Source organism: Rattus norvegicus, chromosome 5, assembly GCF_021556685.1.
Source record: "Rattus norvegicus strain SHRSP/BbbUtx chromosome 5, alternate assembly SHRSP_T2T, whole genome shotgun sequence".
In the NCBI taxonomy this organism is placed as follows: Eukaryota; Metazoa; Chordata; class Mammalia; order Rodentia; family Muridae; genus Rattus; species Rattus norvegicus.
Window position 1 is genome coordinate 46536311 of NC_141538.1, and position 20190 is coordinate 46556500.

A 20190-nucleotide genomic window follows, 5' to 3' on the forward strand; every position below is an offset into this window, starting at 1 on the left:
GTTAATAAAAATATTACACACAAACATACCCAGCCACCCATTTTTAGTTAATTCCAGATGTAGACAAGTTAATAAGGAAGAACAGATATTACAGAAGTTAATGTGGTTTAGATTTCAGGAAAATTGTATTCATGTAATACGCAATTAACCAGTGCTGCTTCAATTTCTATTTTGTGGACTAATTTGAAGAGTATTGGCATTCATTCTGGTAATCTTCATTCTGATTCTGTCCTCTCCTTCATTATGAAACTTTTATTTACTGTTTCTATTTGGTAGGTAATAACAGTCTATTAAAATTGTATATTTGTTCTTTATGTAACAATGGTAGGTGATATACATTGAGAAAATCATCCATTTCTATTAGATTTTTTAATTAGGTGCAGTATAGGCTTTCAAGTATACCCTTGCAATTCTCTGAATTTACAAATGTTCTGATGTTATGACCTTTTAGTCATTTCTAAATTTGTTAAAGTGAATGGGATTTCTCTGTGTTTCAATTATTTTTCCTAAGAGTATTTCAATCTTTTTTATTTTTCTTAAAGAACTACATTGTGTTATTGATTCCTTGTTTTTTTTTTCTTTCTTTCTGTTTGTTTTGTTTGGTTGGTTTTTGTTTCCTTTATTGGATTTTTTTATTTACATTTCAAATGTTATTCCCTTTCCCAGTTTTCTGTACATAAACCCCTATTCCATACCCCTCGCCTTCTTCTATAAGTGTATTCCCCTCCTCATCCACCGCCATTCTCACCCAGATAAATTCCCTAACACTGGGGGGTCCAGCGTGGCAGGATCCATTGGTGCCCAACAAGGCCATGCTCTACCACATATGCAGCTGAAGCCATGTGTCAGTCCAGATTCCTTGTATTGGTGTTGTTGTTGTTTCAATTTTATTTATCACAATACTGTGTTTGATTTATTTCTTGCCACCTATACCTTTGGACTGTGATTTTCTCTGTTTGCTTTACAGTTTTCTGGTGTGCTATTAAGTTACCAGGACTAGACTTTTCCCCATTTTTTTTAAATTTTATTTTTCTTGGATATTTTATGTATTTACATTTCAAATGTTATTACTTTCCCTCTCTCCCACACTCCCCCTTCCACTGCTTCTATGAAGATACTTTCATCCCCATCCATCTTCTCCAGACTCAACACCCTTGCATTCTGCTGCACTGGGGAAATGAGCCTTCAGAGGACCAAAGGGTTTTCCTCCTATTGATGCTGGACAATGTCATCCTCTGCTACATATATACTGGAACCATGGATCCCTCCATGTGTACTCACTGGTTGGTGATTGAGTCCCTGAGAGCTTTTGTTGGTTGGAATTGTTGTTCTTAAGAAGTTACAAACCCCTTCAGATCCTTCAATCCTTTCTCTAATTTCACCAGTGGGACCCTGTTCTCAATTCAAATGATTGACTGTGCGCATCCACCTCTGTATTTGTCATGCTTTGGCCATCCTCTGCTACATATGTAACTGGAGTCATGGGTCCCTCCATGTACTCATTGGTTAGTGTTTTAGTCCCTGGGAACTCTGGGGCAGGGAGGGGATTGGTTGGTTATATTGTTGTTCTTCCACTAGGATGGCAAACTCCTTTATCTCCTTTAGTCCTTTCTTTAACTCCTCCAGTGGGGCCCTTTTGCTCAGTCCAATCAATGGTTAGCTACAAGCATCCTCATCTGTATCTGTAAGGCTCTGGCAGAGTGTCTCAGGAGACATCTATATTAGGTTGTAAACAAGCACGTCTTGGCATCAACAATAGTGACTGGGTTTGGTCGTTGCATATGGGAAGGATCCCCAGGTGGGGCAGAGTCTGTATGACCTTTTCTTCAGTATCTGCTCCACTCTTTGTCCCTGTATTTCCTTCCACAAGTATTTTGTTCTCCCTTCTAAGAAGGATTGAAGCATCCATATTTTGGCCTTCCTTCTTCTTGAGCTTTATATAATATGTGAAATTTTTCTTAGGTATTCCAAGCATTTGGGCTCATATCCAAGAATCAGTGAGTGCATACCATGTCTGTCCTTTTCTACTGAGTTACCTCACTCAGGTAAGTTTGACTCCAGAGAATGACTTAATTCTATGAAAAATGGGGTACAGACCTAAACAAAGAATTCTCAGCTAAGGAATAGTGAATGGCTGAGAAGCACCTAAAGAAATGTTCAACATTTTTAGTTATCAGGGAAATTCAAATCAAAACAACCATGAGATTCAAACAGTTACAATGGCTAAGATCAAAAACTCAGGTGACAGTAGATGCTGGAGAAGATGTAGAGAAATAGGAATATTCCATTGTTGGTGGGTTTGCAAGCTGTTACAACTACTCTGGAAATCAGTCTGGAGGTTCCTCTGAAAATTAGACATAGGATTCAGCTATACCACTCCTGGGCATACACCCAAAAGATACTCCAATATATAACAAGGACACATGCTCCACTATGTTCATTGCAGCCCTATTTATAATAGCCAGAAGTTGGAAAGAACACAGGTATCCTTCAACAAAGAAATGGATACAGAAAATGTGATACATTTACCCAATGGAGTAGTAAGCAATTAAGAAGCAATGAATATATGTAATTTTTTCTCCCACTTACTTAATGTAGGTGTTTAGTCATATGAATTTTCTTCTCAGAACCATCTTCATTGTGTCCATAAGCTGCATAATGCTATGTCATTTTTTTATAATCAATTCTCAAGGAGTTTTTCAAAATGTTTTACTAGTTCTTCAAGAATTTTATATCATGCACCTCCCTCAATACAACTCATCTCTCCCTACCCACAACAGAGAAAAAGGCTTGCTATGGAAACTGTAGTATGTTACAGTGAGTCCTATATTATACTCTTTGTTCACACTACTTTTCTTGCAATAGTTTATTTCAATGATATGTTTGTTGTTCTGGTACAAGCCCTCTGGCTCTGTTACTGTATCAATACTGGAACTCATTGAGGCTCCTCTCCATTGTCCTGTTGTTGCTTTGTGTCATGGAGACCCTGTAATTTTGGATGTGTATAACTAGCACTTTAGCAGTTCATCAATGGTGTAGATATTGAGGTGAACCAATTCAAAGTCCTTGACTTGGACCCTGAGAGCTATCTGAACTGGTCATCTTGCTGGCTCTCATCCTCAGGCCCTTGGAGGTGGCTTATTATCAACCCCCACTGATCCTGGCTTCCCATGTGAGGTACTAGGCCTTTTCTATCCAAATTTTCTTGCTGGCAAGGGACTTAGCCAATTCTCTTACTTTCTTTATTCCCTGGTCAGCTTTACAACCTGCCACAGATGGAGAGAGAAGAGTGAGGAGAGAAGTATATTTTTCCCTCATCTGTACTACCACCCAGAAGACAAGAAACAGAGCCAACTCTCCTGGTTACAGGTTCTTGGGGCTAACTCTTGTGAAATCCAGACAACTGCAGTTATCTTTACAGTACTACCAGGTCAGGGACAGGGCCAAATCTCCATAGAGTTGTGGTAGTTGAAGGATAGGGCCAGTTCTCCCACATATTATGATACAGAACAACTGTTGGGGAAAACATCTCTTCCTTGCCCACACCACTGTCTGGCAGATGTCTCAGTCAGGGATACTATTGCTGAAACAAAATAACATGAACAAAAAGGAAGTTGCAGAGAAAAGGTTTTATTTGGTTTACACTTCCAGATCATAATCCATCATTGAATGAAGTCAGGACAAGAACTCAAGCAAGACAGGAAACCAAAAGCAGTAGTTGATGCAAAGGCCATGGACAAATGATTCATACTGGTTTGTTCCCTCTTGCTTGTTCAGCCATCTTTATTATAGGACCAAGCATTGACATCACATGCAATGGCCTGTTCCTCCTGCATGGATCATTGATTGTGAAAACATCCTACATCTGGATATAATGGAGGCATTTCCTCAACTGAAGCTCCTTTCTCTGTGATGACTCTAGCTTGATTGATGTACACATGCGCACGTGCACGCACATGCACACGCACACACACACACACACAAACACACACACACAAATACACACACGAACACAAACACACAAAGCAGCCAGTGGAATTGACCACTTGTCAACTTGACACACAAAGACATCATTATTAAGCCACAACCATTACTTTCTTGTCCAACCGCTAGATCTAAAATTCTCATGGTCTTCAAAAATTTAAACACATTAAAATTTCAGTACCTTTAAAATATCCAATCTCTTTTAAAAACCAAAATCTTTTATAATTCAGAGTCTTTTAACTGTGAGCTTCAGTTGTTTCTTACATCAAGAGTGAAAAAAATCGGACCTAACCACAACCAAATCAAAGCAAAATCAGTGCCTGCGATCCACTCAAGATCTTCTGGACTCCATGGCCCACTTCTCCATCTCTGCTCTCTGTAGAACAAAGCTTGTCTCCTAGGTTTTGACTGCCTCCATTCCACTGCCACTGCTGTTATTGGTTGTCATTCCATGGTCTTGGAACTGTCAAAACAGTGGCATCATCTCCTACAATGCAACTGGGTTGCATTTTTACAAATAGCATCTCATAGCCTATCATAGTGCCAAGCCTCAAATTCTCTGTATGACCCCCTTAGTCCTGGATCTTTTATCTGCCACTGAGCTTCTTCACCTTCAACTGACAGCCTCTCATGGACTCTCAGAGTGCCAAACCTCAACCACTCTTCATCATTCCTTCATGCCCTAAAAAATCAGTCGTACATGGCAGAATTGTATACATTCCCAAGTCTGACTGCTAATATGAGGTACAACCTTGCCCATCTCTAGTACACAGCTTCTATGTGCCCTCAGAAATCACTTCCCAGATTTTACCTCAGTGATGTTGCTTTCTTCTTGGTCATTGCTAATGCCTTAGCTCTAGATAACTATCATCAATTGTCCCAGTAGGAAAAAAGTTTCACCTTAGTAATTTTGGTATCTTATTAAACACAGTTGATTGTTCAGCTCAGGCAAACCAGAACTACAGAATCTTAAATGAAAATACCAATAGCCCTGACAGAGTCTCCATCTGAAATTTCACAAATCAGGGCTCCATTTTCTGCACTGCTCTCAACATTTTTATCTTCCAAGCTCCTACAGAACATCTCAATGAGGACTCACTACAGCAGACACACCTGAAACATCTCTAGGGCAGGTTTATTATTTTTTTTAATTTTGGTATTGACCAGTTTTCATTCAGTAGTGTATTGTTCAGTTTCCCATAATTTTATCACAAAATAATGAGAATTAAAAAATACTCCTTTATAAACCCTAATATCAATCATTTCAATTTCCAAATAAAACAAAGAAACTACAATAACAAAAGCAGATACACAGTTTGGATTCATAAATACAATTATCCCTCTGTTAGATCTAAGAAACACACGTTAATATTAATGATAGATATTAACTAAGAGTAGAAGGATGGAAAAACATATTCCAAGCAAGTGGATAAAAAAATCAAGTCAGTTTAACTAGAAGTCAAACTAGTCAGAAGAGATAAGGAAGGATATTACATAATCATCAAAAGAAAAATCCACCAAAAAGACATTGTAATTTTAAACATCTATGTACATAACACAAGGACATCCAAGTTTATAAACAAAACAATGCTATTGCTAAGATATTAATTCTCATACAGTGAAAATAGGTGACTTCACTATCCCACTCTCATCAATAAATAGGTCATCAAGATAAGAACTAAATAGAGAAATGCTAGGACTAAATGAGGTCATGAGCCCAATGAACATAACACATATTTACCAAACATTTCATTCAAACATTCTATTGCATTAGCAATAGAAACTCTAACTGACCATATGTATATAGACATAAAGGTAATACTGCATATGTTATAATTTATTTATAAGAAAAGACAATCTTTCATCTTTCTGAAAGAAATTATTGCCATATTACAGAGAGTGACCAATAATAACATGTTTTAGTGGTGTTTATATTGAAAAGGTTTAAAATTAGAAACAATCCTTACTTATAGTCATTTATGTTACTAATTTTCAGAGTTTCATAGATTATAAGCATTTATTTTACTAAATTTTGATATCTATCACAAGTAATTAAATATTTGTTTTATAGTATGTTGCTTCTAGTCGTAATAACATTGAGCATAATAAAATAAATTAAATATATTTTAGCCATATATTTTATGATAACCAAAATACTTATGGTTTTCATAAACATAATGATAAAAGTATTATGGAGTGAGGAGTAATGTTTTAGTGGCTAAGCTTAATTGCAATTCACATTGCCATTTTCTTTAATTTCATTACAAATTATATTTTTGACTTTTTTCCCTTTTATTGGATATTTTTATTTACATTTCAAATGTTATTTTCTTTTCCAGTTTCCCCTTCAGAAACCTGCTATCTTCCCTTCTTTCCATTCCCTCTCACCTCCTTGCCCTGACATTCCCCTGCACTGGCCCCCTACATTCAAGGACCTCTCCTCCCACTGATGCCCAACAAGGTCTTCATCTGCTTCATTTGCAGCTGAAGCCATAGGTTCATCCCTGTGTACTCTTGTGATGGTGGTTTAGTTCGTGGGAGCTTGGAAATAAGGTTGATTGGTCGGTTAATATTGTTGTTCTTCTTATGTGTTTGCAAGCCTCTTCAACTCCTTCTATCCTTTCTCTAACTCCTCCATTGGGGACTCCATTCTCAGTTCAGTGGTTGGCTGTGAGCATCCTTCTCTGTTTTTGTTGCATGATATATGATAACTGAAAAGGACAAAATACAAATAATAATCTGGGCTGAGTTATAAGGCACTTGCAATTTATTAGTGTTAAATTATCTTGAAACATAATTTACTTCTATCTAAACTTTATTTTCAATAAAGGATGGTACTCTTTCTATAGATGTATCTATTAATTAATAACCACAACTCTGATCCCCTGGATGTCATCTTTGATCTTCAGTTTATATTCTAAAGATTTTAAAATTATTTCTCTAAAGAAATTGATGAAGTGACCATGCAATTAGAAATTTTTAGTAATTATTTATGGCATGAATCAAAAGTTTCATAAATAATTGTTTTGCTTTTAGCCACAATCCCCTCTTTCTTACAAATGTTCATTTGTGAATATATATATATGAAAATGAAATCTAAGTAATATGAATTCATACTGATGAATGTGAATCCTATATATGTGATTAATATTCATATAAAAAAGGCAAGTACACAGATACACTTTTTGCATAGCAACAAAAAAACAAAAAACAAAAACCAAACAAACCAACAAACAAAAACAATAATCTTTGAGTGAGGAAAACCAAAGATTGGAATTATCACCTTGGAGCTAGGAAGAAATATGCAAGTTGATAACCTAACTAGTTATTTTATAAAGCTTGTTTCCACCAAGTAGTTATTTTGAAAATGGCTTTGTTTTGTATTCTGCTTTCCAGGGCTAGGACATATGTGCACACTAGTCCTTCTATCAGTTTAAGCTACTCAGATTTTGGTATTTGCTATAGAAATTTTAGAAAAGTAAAAAAAAATTGGATTTATAACATTAAATTATTTCATATTGTAAGGTTAATAGATGTGATTTATATTGTACCAGATGTATCTCAATAGAAGTATTGAACATGCTGAGTGACATTTATTACAGTAGGCATATTCATCTCCTCATTTACATATCAATTTCAAAGTATTTTATCATCACTATTAATTTTACAGTTTCATTAAGAAAGGCTTAGTTATGATAAACCTTTTTATACACTTATAAATATACATGGAAACTTTTCCAAAATTGATAGTTTTTAATAGTAAGCATTAGTATTAACTTTTTGTGGCTTCACTTAAAATCAAAGAGACGAAGGCTTGATTATTATTTACTAGGCTCTAACTGAGTGAAGAAAACAGGAACATTAATCATCTTTTTATTCTGGGTATTTGATATGCCTAATTTATTTAAGAAGCTTTCCCTTGATTACAAAAAATGAGTGCTGATGTTATACATCACTATATTTGAAGAAGGAAATTTTGGAACACTTCCCCCCTCCCCCCACACACACATCTCTACCTGGAAATTGTTTTGCTAAGGCCTCTGTATTCTAGGTGATTATTCACTGTTAATCTGTGCATCAATATTTGTAGAGCTCTTCATGCACTGCTTTACAATTGCCAGCACACAGCTATTACTCACTTCACTTTTGTCAAATTAACAAACATTTGATAAGTGAGAAATGGCAAGATTTGTGTGAGGTAAATGTCTTCAGGTGACTTTTGAAGTTGATGGTGGAAAGTAAACACTGGTGGGAATGGTCTCATGGACACATTACCCTTACCCTTCCCTGTATCTTCACAGTTTTGTTCTCTAGTTACAGTGAGTTGTGTTTTTCTTTGTTTACATAAAGAAGAAAACACCTAAAAAAGTATAAAAATAGCTTAATTTACAAATAAAGTACTTCTTAAATTATTTTTAATAAGTATAAAACTGTGATTTCATTTCCAAAATTTGTTTAGTAAACTTAATGCATGTTCTTGGATTCAGGATATCACGTGTCTTCTATCTCTGAAACTATACAGAATAAAATTGCTCAAGGAGTCATTTTGCGTAAGAGTCATCCCTTCTGCAATGTACAACTTTAATTTAATCTCAATACACCTCATATTTGAAGACCAAACTATAGCATTTTCAAAAAAAATTCTTCAAGTTTATACATATGCAAAAGAAGTTTATAGAGTTACCAAACAATGAGGAGACTATATGTTGTCTAAACACCTCATGCTAACAAACAAAAGCCTCAGTGGCAAGCCTTGTACACTTTGAATTATTAACAAATGAATTCTGAAATAAAAACTTCTAGTTACTTTGGGGGTCTCAGTTTTGTCATGTGATGGTTTTCTGGAAAGTGTCATATGAGAGAATGGTTTTGCTGAAGCAGGCACAAAGGAGGATTTTTTGTAAGAACAGATACATGGTGATTTTCCAGAACTTGTCTGGAAAAAGGATATGTGGTGTTTTGCTAGATTGGACACTTGCGAGAATAGCTGCTGTTTAGAAAGTGGATAAATATAAGGAAACAGACAATGGATGATGCTATGTGGTATTGATTCCCCTTGTCACTCTTTGCTGGTCTTTTTGGGGCTTTGTGGGCACTGTTCTTTGCTGACAATGCCTTGCCACACTTTAGTAATCATTGTTTGTTGTGATTTGTTGGAGAGAAAAGCACCAAAGATCTTGTGATGGTGTTCCACAAGCTTCTTGCTTTTTCTGGGACTCAAGCCTATTGGGAGAACCTAACAGTTTCTTCTGCAAGTGGATCAAGTTACCACTATTGATTCAAGTGAACTGAACTGCTGATATCCTGACAATGCAGATTGAATTTGCCTGAAGGAACTATTTCTTACCAGGTCTCTATCCTCCTTTCTCTATTAACCTTTCTTTTCTAATACTTTTAGCAGGTGGCGGTCTAGAAGAGAGGTTAAAATATTTAAGTACACTCGCTAAAGTAGGCTTTAAAAATCATAAGCCTACAAGATTCAGATAATCTCACAAGTATTACAGACTACTACCAATACTCGTGAACACCTTCCAGAGCTTGGTATAGATTGAGAAAGACATAACATAAAATTATCAGAACATTGCAAACTTAATCTAGTAATTTACCTGGAAATTTTACCGTGATGACTACCTTCCATAGTGCTGCAAGGTCAGATACATGTTACTTGAATAAAAATATAATCATTTAGCCTCACTGGGTATCAGTCCTTTAAACTACAATAATGAGAAGTCTGACATAATATAGGGTAATAATGGCATGAACAGAAGAGTAGGCAGCCACTATCTAGATTAAGATCAAAGTCTTATTCCTTGAGATAGAACTCATACCTGGCATTGTTATAGGGAACAAAATTGTGTGGTAGATAGGTTGTCATTGGCTTTAGGGGCAAGTCTAGTAATACTATTCTGCTAAATGGGCATAGTAATGAAAGTCTCCTGATGACGTATTGATCTTCCCACACATCAAATATCTGTCAATCCTCATTAGAGAAGCTTCCCTTTGTATTAAATGACAATTAACACAGAATTCTCAAACGGTTAAGGTGTGAAACATATGGATTGTGGAGTGCTCAACCCTAAATGGCACATATAAACCACAATCTTCCCCTCAAAGCCTAAGGGTTTTCAAAGAACAGGGGAAAGAAATTTTAAGAATCAGAGAGGGTTGATACTGAGGGAACCGTTTTCTGGATATAAGAGTAAAATTGCACATACAAACTCATAATAATTGTAGCAGCATGGACAAGATCTGTACACGCTCAAACAAGACTAATATCAATATTGAAGAGGAAGGTGTAAGGAATTTCCAACACTAACTCAGGAGCTACAGGACTCTGATAGCTTCTGGGACAGCTCATTATGTTATACTAATTCTTTGCAACTCAACTACATGAAAGGGCAGGACCTATTTCCAAGATTATCCAGGAAACATAAACTTGTCATGATGTAGGAGAAGGAGGAAGAGGAAGATGGGAGGACGAGGGGGAGGGGGAGGAGGAGGAAGAAGAAAAGATGAGGAATAAGAAGAAGAGGGAAAGCAGAAGCTGCTACTGCTGTTTCCTCAAATGTGAATGGGAATGTATGAAAGAGTGGAGAGAGTGGTTGTGGTAGGAATCAGGAGAAATGAGTAAATATATTCTAGTTACACTGCATTAAATTTTTCCAGAACTAATGATACATATACTAAGGGAAATGCCAAATTAAAAGTGAGGTTTGGGAAAATATTTTGTGGTTCTTTGCCAATGGCTAGACAAAGAAGAACTATTTAACTTTAGTATGACATCTGAAACACATTATGAGTCATAAGCGTTCACTGATGCTGGGGCATTGCCCTTTAGTTCTAAAGCACAGCTGAGGGGAATGATTTAGATAGCACCTGATGTAGGAGAATGCATAGTAATTAGAACAGTGGAACACTCAAGACTGTTTCCGAGCCAAACAAACTATTAGTCTTCACACTTTATCAAACTTAAATGATACTTCTTGCAAATATGCCTAAAGATACAGCTCTGTGTCTGTAAATTGGACATAAATACATTTCCCATTAGATTCAGGAAATTTTGGAATTACCAAATGTCCATTCTGTCATTCTGTAAAGAAAGTTGCTTAATTATTCATTACTGACTTTATTTATTTTTTGTTTTGTTTTTGCATGTATGTACATCTGTATGTTTGTATGTATTATGTATGTATGTATATTTTTAAGGGATAGTTTGTATATTTACATTTCAAATATTGTCCCCTTTCCCAGTTCCCGCCCCCTCCCTTTCCCCTTCCCTCTACTTCTATGAGGATGCTTCCCCATAAGAAGAACATTAATATCAACCAACCAGACATCCAAGAGCTCCCAGGGACTATACAACCAACAAAAGAGTACACATGGTAGGACCCATGGTTCCACCTATACATGTAGCAGAGGATGGCATTGTCTGGCATCAAAAGGAGGAGCAGCCTTTGGTCCTGTGAAGGCTCATTTCCCCAGTATAGGCCAATGCCAGGATGTTGAGGTGAGAGTGGGTGGGTGAGAGGGGGAACATCCTCATACTCACTTTTTAAAAGGAAATAAAACTATTCAGAATTAGAAAAGAGTGTTGATTGTATATATGTTTATATTAGTGACTACTTAATATTAGATCGCTTAATGTGCTCTTGCACATAAAGAAGGTACAAGTTACATGTGTGTGTATACATATATATATATATATACATACATATATACATAAATTTAAAGAATCTAAACAATGAAAGAAGAGTGCAGGAGTATATGGAGGATTCTGAGATAGAATGGGGAAATGAAATATTAAATTTTCAAGTGTAAAATAAATAATTTTAGAAAAGAAAAATGACTAAAATTTATAAAATTGCTGCTATAGCTCACCCCAGGAATCTGTCAGAGTAGTAAAGCAATTTTAAACTAACTGTACACAAATAATTTAGAAGATTTTGGTAATATGGATCTACATAATAAATTGCCTAGACTTATATAATAGAATTATATAAAACTTACAACATTCATAAAATAGGGGCAATCAAAATCAACTCCATAGGATGTAAACAAGTATAGTATTTGACCTGTGTTCTCTTGCTCAATTGTACTTTACAAGTAAAGATAAGTCACACTGTAATGTAGATTCTTGGCTCTGATCATGCTGCTATCCCAGGAGAACCTTCATTCTCTCCCTGACTTCTTTAGACATTAGACTCCTGAGCCATACAGATTGCCTTCCCTTCCCCCAACCATCTTCCTTGCTTGCTGAGGCCTCTGGGCCAATCCAAGCTACTATGAGCAGCCAGCTATAACAGGGAGACTTCCACCCTCCTGCCACCACTCTGCCACCTCCATCAGTCTCCTGAACTATACAAGTAATCTTGCCTTCCCCCACACATTTTGCCTGCTCTCTGAACCCTCTGGAACAAGCTAAACTGCCGTGAGCATCCTGCTCTCACTGGGGGACTTCCATTTTCTTGCCACCTCTCTTCCCATCTCAGTCAGACCTGAGACTTCTGAAAAATACAGATTAGCTTTGATTCCCCAACTCATCTTCTCTGGCAGCTGAACCCACGGGGCCAAGGCCAGCTTCACTGAGCAATCCACTATTCCAGAGGGATCTCTATTTTCCCACTACTTCTCCTCTATCGCCATCACACTTCTAACTCACACAGGTACAATTCTCTTCCTGACCCGTCTTTCCTTCTCTCCGAGACCAAAGTCCCAAGCCAATGTTCAATGAGCAGCCTGCTAGCCCATGTACATCTCCATTCTCTTGCCAACCTTCTGCTTGACTCCATCTGACTTGCGGCTCCTGAACTGCAGGTAAACAACCAGCAGAATGCCTCAGAATCCTGCCACACCAGAACCATTTAGGTTCAACTCCCCACCCCCATCCCAATACCTACTACAACAAGAACATCTAGGTACCAAAACACCCAGATGGCTAAAGGTCCTCAAAAGAACACAATCAACAAAAACCATATGACACCTCCAAAGCACAGCCACCTGACTACAGTAAATGTGCATATCCCCACACAATGGAACCTCAAGAAATGACCTTAAATCAAACCATATATATATATATATATATATATATATATATATATATATATATATATATATATATGATAGTGGCTGGTAAAATGGGAAGGACTATATCCCTTAAAAAATAAAGGAAAATACAATCAGATACATATAAATCTTTAAGGAGGAAACAAATCCTCTAAAGTCATACAGGAAAGCACAATCAATACAACTGTTTAAGGTATGAAGGTGGAAATAGAAGGACTAAAGAAAACACAAACTGAGATGGAAAACCTAGTGAAGAGAATAGGAACAACAGCAGCAAGCATAACCAACTGAATACAGTAGATGGAAAAGATTATCTCAGGCATAGAAGATCCAGTAGTAGAAATTAATACATCACTCAAAGGAAATGTTAAATATAAAAAAAATGCCTGACACAAAAACATCCAGTTAATTTGGGATACCATCAAAAGACCTAAGCTAAGAATAATAGGAATAAAAGAATGTGAAGATTCCCAGTTCTAAGGCCCAGAAAACATTCTCTAGAAAATTACAGAAGAAAACTTTCATAACCTAAAGAAAGCGATGCATATTAACATCACATCATTACAGAACACCAATTAGACTGGACCAGAATAGAAAATCCTCCTGACACATAATAACAAAACACAAAATCTACAAAACAAACAAACAAAAATATTAAAAGTGGCAAAGGAAAAAAAAACTAAGCTATACAGTTTGATAGGCAGACCTATCAGAATTACACCCAACTTCTCAAATGAGACTCTAAAGGCTAGAACGGCCTGAAGTTTTGAGGAACCAGGGGCTGTCCAGGTAGACAGCAGTTTCTAGGTTTTGTTTCAGCTTTTGGAAGCTATGTTACTGCTTCCTACAGTTTTCAGGTAATATAAAAGTAATTCTCAGACTTCTGGCAGGGTTGAAGACTAACCATAGTCGATTAACCAATGGAAACTGTTCAGCTTTGAAAAGAAGATTTTCAGGTACTTACGAGGTAAAACCAGAACATAACTCAGGTGTAAAATTGTAAGCCCTGTAAGTTACATAGACGGTAGAGTGCTTTTCTAAATTAACAAATTGATGGACTAGATGTCATTTGTCCTTCATACTATGTAATTTACTTGTCATCTTTTTTTATATCTGGGAGAAGAGTGTATTTTAAATTGTACAGAAAGGCTGAGGTATAGGGGAATTTTTCCTATTTAATTTTCTGGTAATGTCAACAGGAAACCAATCACCAGGCAAAGATATGGAGGTGGGATCTTCTGGGCAGAACAGTAAGAGAAGGGGAGAAAGCAGGGTCATATGAGATGGAACATGGAGGATTAAGAAGAAGGGGAAGAATCATGTGTCTTGTCCTAGAGGAGTTGCAAGTAGCTAGGAATTTCATAACTTGGCAATAGAGTTGCCAATAGAGTTTTCCCAATCTAAGCATGCAGCTCATAATTATATTGTTCAGTTGTGTGTTCTTTGCATGGGCATTTTGGTTTGTTGGAGATTACCATTATACATCTGGATGGTATAAGTCTCCAGTGTTTTCATTTCTTAGGGCTAAGGGAAGCTGAGTGAGCTGCAGGCCAGCCACATGGGGTGAATGACCTGAGAAATGCAAGCAGTTGCTTCAGACATTTCAAGCTAAACGGTTTGGTTAGCTTAGCCAGCTAGCCATGAGTACTGGGGTTGCACAGTTGCTAATAAATAGCCATACTGTCAGTGCCTGCACATAACAAGATTTAGCATGGGTTCATTTTAAAACTATGAGCTACAGATGGTGCCCAATATGAAGCATGAACTCATGACTCTGAGGTTAAGAATCTCATGCTCTACCAACTGGATGTAGAAGGCAGAAAATAATCAAAATCAAGGCTGATTTCAGTTAGAAACAAAGAAAACAATAGAAAGAATCAATGAAACCAATGCTCCTCAAACTATTTTACACAATATAAATAGAAGAAACACTGCCAAATGCATGCTATAAGGCCACAGTTCCCCAGGTACCTAAACCACACAACGTCTCAAAAAAGAAATAGAGCTTCAGACCTATTTTTTATTATGAACATTGATTCAAAAATACTCAATAAAATACATGCATACTGAATTCAGCAACACACAGCAACACATCAAAAACATCATCCATCAAAATCAATAGGCTTCATCCCAGGGATGCAGTGATGATTCAATATACTTATGTAATCCACCATATAAACAAACTGAATGAAAAAAATCACATGATTTTCTCATTAGACACTGAAAAAGCTTTTGACAAAATCCAACACACTTTCATGTTAAAGGTATTAGAAAAATCAGGTATAAAAGGCACATAGCTAACATAATCAAAGCAATATAAAACAGGGCAATAGTAAACATCAAACTAAATAAAGAGAAACAAAGCATTTCCTGTAAAATCAAGAACAAGACAAGGCAGTCCATTCTCTCCTCATCTATTCAATACAATGCTTGAAGTTCTAGCCTGAACAATAAGCAACTAAAAGACTTCAATGGGATACAAATTGGAAAGGAAGAAGTCAAAGCATCATTATTTGCAGATGATATGATTGTATATACGAGGACCTCCAAAAATTCTGCCAAAGAACTCCTATACCTGATAAATACCTTTGGCAAAGTTGCTAGATACAAAACTAATTCAAATACATCAGTAGCATTCTTTCATACAAATGATAAATGGGGCAAGAAAAAAATTAGAGAAACAACATTCTTCACAATAGCTATTAATTATGTAAAGTATCTTGTTGTAACTCTAACCAGGCAAGTGAAACACTAGTATGACAAGAACTTTGAATCCCTGAAGAAAAGAATCGAAGAACATATCAGAAGATGAAAGATATCCCATGATCATGAACAGGTAGGATTCACATAGTACAAATGACCATCTTACCAAAAGCAATGTACAGATTCAATTCAGTCCCCATAAAAATTCAAACACAATTTTTATATGCCTTGAGTAATTCTCAAGTTCATATAAAAAAAGCCATAGGATAGCCAAAACAATCCTAAAAGAATAAAAGAACTTCAGGAGGAATCGCTACCCCAGACCTCAAGCAAAGGAGTGAAAAAAAATACAAAAAACAAAACAAAAAAACAAAACAAAACAAACAAAAAGTCTAACAACAACAACAACAACAAAAACCCTGCCTGGTTTGCTTACAGAAAACAGACAGGTTGATCAATGGAATTGAACCTAGTACTCAGAACTAAACCCCCCACATCCATGGATACTTGATTTTTGATAAAGAAACCAAAATGATACAATGAGAAAATGAAAGCACCCTTAACAAATTGTGCTGTATCAACTGGTTATCTACATATAGAAGAGTAAAAATAAATCAGTTTTTTCATACATCACACACAAAACTCAATTCCAAGTGGATCAATGACCTCAACATTAGACTGTATACACTAAATCTCATAGACTAGAAAGTGAGAACCACCCTTGAACACAGGAGACATTTTCCCAAACAGAACAGTAATAATTCAATTGTAGCCCATACATATACAGCCACCAAACTAGATAAGATGGATGAAGCAAAGAAGTGCAGGCTGAGAGGAACCGGATGTAGATCTCTCCTGAGAGACACAGCTAGAATACGGCAAATACATAGGCAAATGCTAGCAGCAAACCCTTGAACCGAGAACAGGACCCCCATTGAAGAAATCAGAGAAAGGACTGAAAGAGCTTGAAGGGGCTTGAGACCCCATATGAACAACAATGCCAAGCAACTAGAGCTTCCAGAGACTAAGCCACTACCCAAAAACCATACATGGACTGACCCTGGGCTCTAACTGCAATGAATAGCCTAATAAGAGCACCAGTGGATGGGGAAGCCCTTGATCCTGCCAAGACTGAACCCCCAGGGAACGTTGGGGGAGGCTGGTAATTGGGGGAGGATGGGGAGGGGAACACCCATATAGATGGGGAGGGTTTAGGAGATGGTGTCCAGGAAACCTGGAAAGGGAATAACAATTGAAATATAAATAAAAATACCCAAGTCAATAAAGATGAAGGGAAAATAAAAGACTGACAATGAATATTCATTAAACTACTAAGCTTCTGTAAGGCAAAGGGCACTGTCATAGGACAAATCAGCATTGCACAGATTGGGAAAGGATTGTTACCAACATTGCATCTGACAGAGGGTTAATATACAAAATTTACAAAGAACTCAAAAAACTAGTAGCACAAATAACCTAATTTAAATATGGGGTACAGCATCAAAAGGAATGCACAACAGAAGAACCTCTCTTATGGCTGAGATGAACTTAAAGAAATATTAAAAGCCTTTAGTCATCTGGGAAATACAGATCATAGCAACTTTGAGGATCCATTTTACAGTCATCAGATTGGCCTAAGGTAAAAAATTCAAGATATAGCACATCCTGGGGAAGATTTGGACCAAGAGGAATACTTCCTCATTTCTGACAGGAGTACAAAATTGTACCACTGCTTTGAAAATCAATTTGACTTTGGTGGTTTCTTAGAAAACTGGGAAGGTTTTTAACCTCAAACCCAGCTATACCACTCCTGGGCATATACTCAAAAGATGCTCCAACATCCCACAAAGACACTTGTGCAACTAAATTCATTACAGCTTTTTTATCAGTCACCAGAACCTGGAAACAACCTAGATGGCCCTCAACTAAAGAGTGGATAAAGACAATCCGGTACATTTACTGAGAAAATACTATCTAGTTAGTAAAAACAAAGACATCATGAATAATTTAGGCATTCCTATAGAACTTGAGAATATCATCCTGAGTGAAGTAACCCAGTTCCACAAGAACATATGTGGAATGTACTAATTAGTAAGTGGATATCAGTCATAAAATACAGGTACCATGCTATATGCCATAGACCAAAAGAAGCTAAACAAAAAGGAAGGATCAAGCAAGGAAGTTTGAATTTCATTTAGAAGGGGCAATATACTAGTCATAAATGGAGGATAGAGGGGGAGAACTGGGAGGGCGAGGGATGGGAAAGAGAATGCAGGGTTCAGGATTAGGTGGGCAGAACTAAGGGAGAGTTGGTTAGATATCCATGAAGATGAATGTAACCCTGTAACTGGTGTGAGTAAGGGATATGGGAGCCATCTTCAGGATAAGATAGAGACCTGGTATTCGGTAGAATCAATGGGGTAACATTAGCTGTGATTCAGTATATTGGGGATTTAGAACCTGAAGAGGCTACTTCCTGTATCCAGTTAGGAAACGCAGGAGAGGGATAAAGATACCAAAACACCTACAAAATTTGCAGCTCAAAATTTATTGTCTGAAAAAAATTTAGGCATGGGGAATGAAGCAGATACTGAGGGAATGACAAACCAACAATTAACCATCCTCTGCTACATATGTGACTGGAGTCGTGGGTCTCTCTATGTGTACTCTTTGGCTCGTGGTTTAGTCTCTGGGAGCTCTGGGGTGTCTGGTTGGTTGATATTGTTGTTCTTCCTATGCTGTTGTAAACCCCTTCAGCTCCTTTCAGTCCTTTCTCTAACTCCTCTATTAGGGACCCCATGCTCACTTCTATGGTTGGCTACGAGCACCTGCCTCTGTATTTGTCAGTCTCTGGCAGAACCTCTCAGGAGTCAGCTATTAATGATACTTTGTTATGCTTGTAGACAGGAGCATACTGTCTTCTGAGAGGCTCCACCCAGCTGCTGACTAAGATACATGTACCCAGAGCCAAACAGTGGATGAAGCTTGGGGACTGTTATGGAAGAATAGGAGGAAAGATTCTGGCACTAATGGAACAGAAAATCCAAAAGGAAGAACAACAGACTCAACTAACTTGGACACTTGGGGCTCTCAGAGCTGAACCAACAACCAAAGAACATACATAGGCTGGACTTTGGGCTTCCCTTACATGTATGGCTGATGTTTAGCTTTGTCTTCATAGGGGTCCTGAAAAACTGGAACCAGGCTTCCCCAAAAGTTGTTACCCTATGTGGAATAAGGTCACCTAACTGGGCTTCCTTCTCTGGCCTCAGTGGAAGAGAGAGAGCCTTGCCTCACAGAGACTTGAAGTGCCAGGGTTGGGAGAAGAGAAGTGGGATGGGAGAAAGATTGTGGTGTGGGAGGGAGTGACTAGAGGGTAGACAATGACCAAGATATAAAGTGAATGTGTAAAAAATAAGTAATTAAGGTATAAAACAGAAAAAAATCTTATATACATAACTATTGTACATTGAGACAGCTACAGAATGCTCCAATAAATAAACAGCATTAAAATAATCCTTAAACGGAATGAAGTTATATTTTTCTTTAATTAACATTAACAAGATGTTTATTTCACTTAAATAATTTATCATTCAGTAGAAAATAAATTAACACATTTCAGAGAAAGCAATAATCACTAATTCATTTTCTGGAAATTAAATGGTAAATGTACAGTTACTTGAGTTCTCTTTCACGCTTCTTTCCTTATTGTAATAGTTTTTAAAAAATATTTGTCTTTAGTTTCATCATATGGACCCTCCTTTCACCAATTCTTTCAAGCTCTATATCCCTTCCCTTCATACACAACTCTATACAGGAAATAATAGCTATTTGCTCTGCCTATATATTTTCCTATGTCTCCTCTTCCACTGAAGTAACATAGACTTAGTAAGTACACACTCCTAGAGGAAACCAACCATCACTCTCCCAGAATTTAAGAATTGCTAGTAGCTCCTCCTCTAGATATGGAAATCCTTTTCTAACCTCACTCTCCACACTGAGATTTGGTCTGGCTTGGTCTTCCATGGGTCTTGTGAGTAATGTCTGAGTAGTCATGACTGATAGCTGAGTGTGTACAGCTATCCTGCTGGTCATGGTCATTGAACAGTTCCAGCATTTAAAATACGCTGCCCCTGTTCTATTCCCTAAGGCTTCAGTGGATAGAGTTAAAAACAAATGTTATGTTTATTGATAAAATGTCTGTCCTCTCATTCATTCTCCTCATGGAACTTCTTGTGGATCATCATGAACAGAGATTCTGTGAAAAAAATTTTAATATGCCTTAATTATTAGTTATTTACATAATATGTCCATTTTTAGTGAAATATTAGGTTTTCTGCTAGGGTCTATTATTTGTCTAACCATATGTTTTGGAATGATAATGTTACCAAGTATGGGCTTTATCTTGTAGAATAGGTTTGCATATGTTCAGAAAGTTAT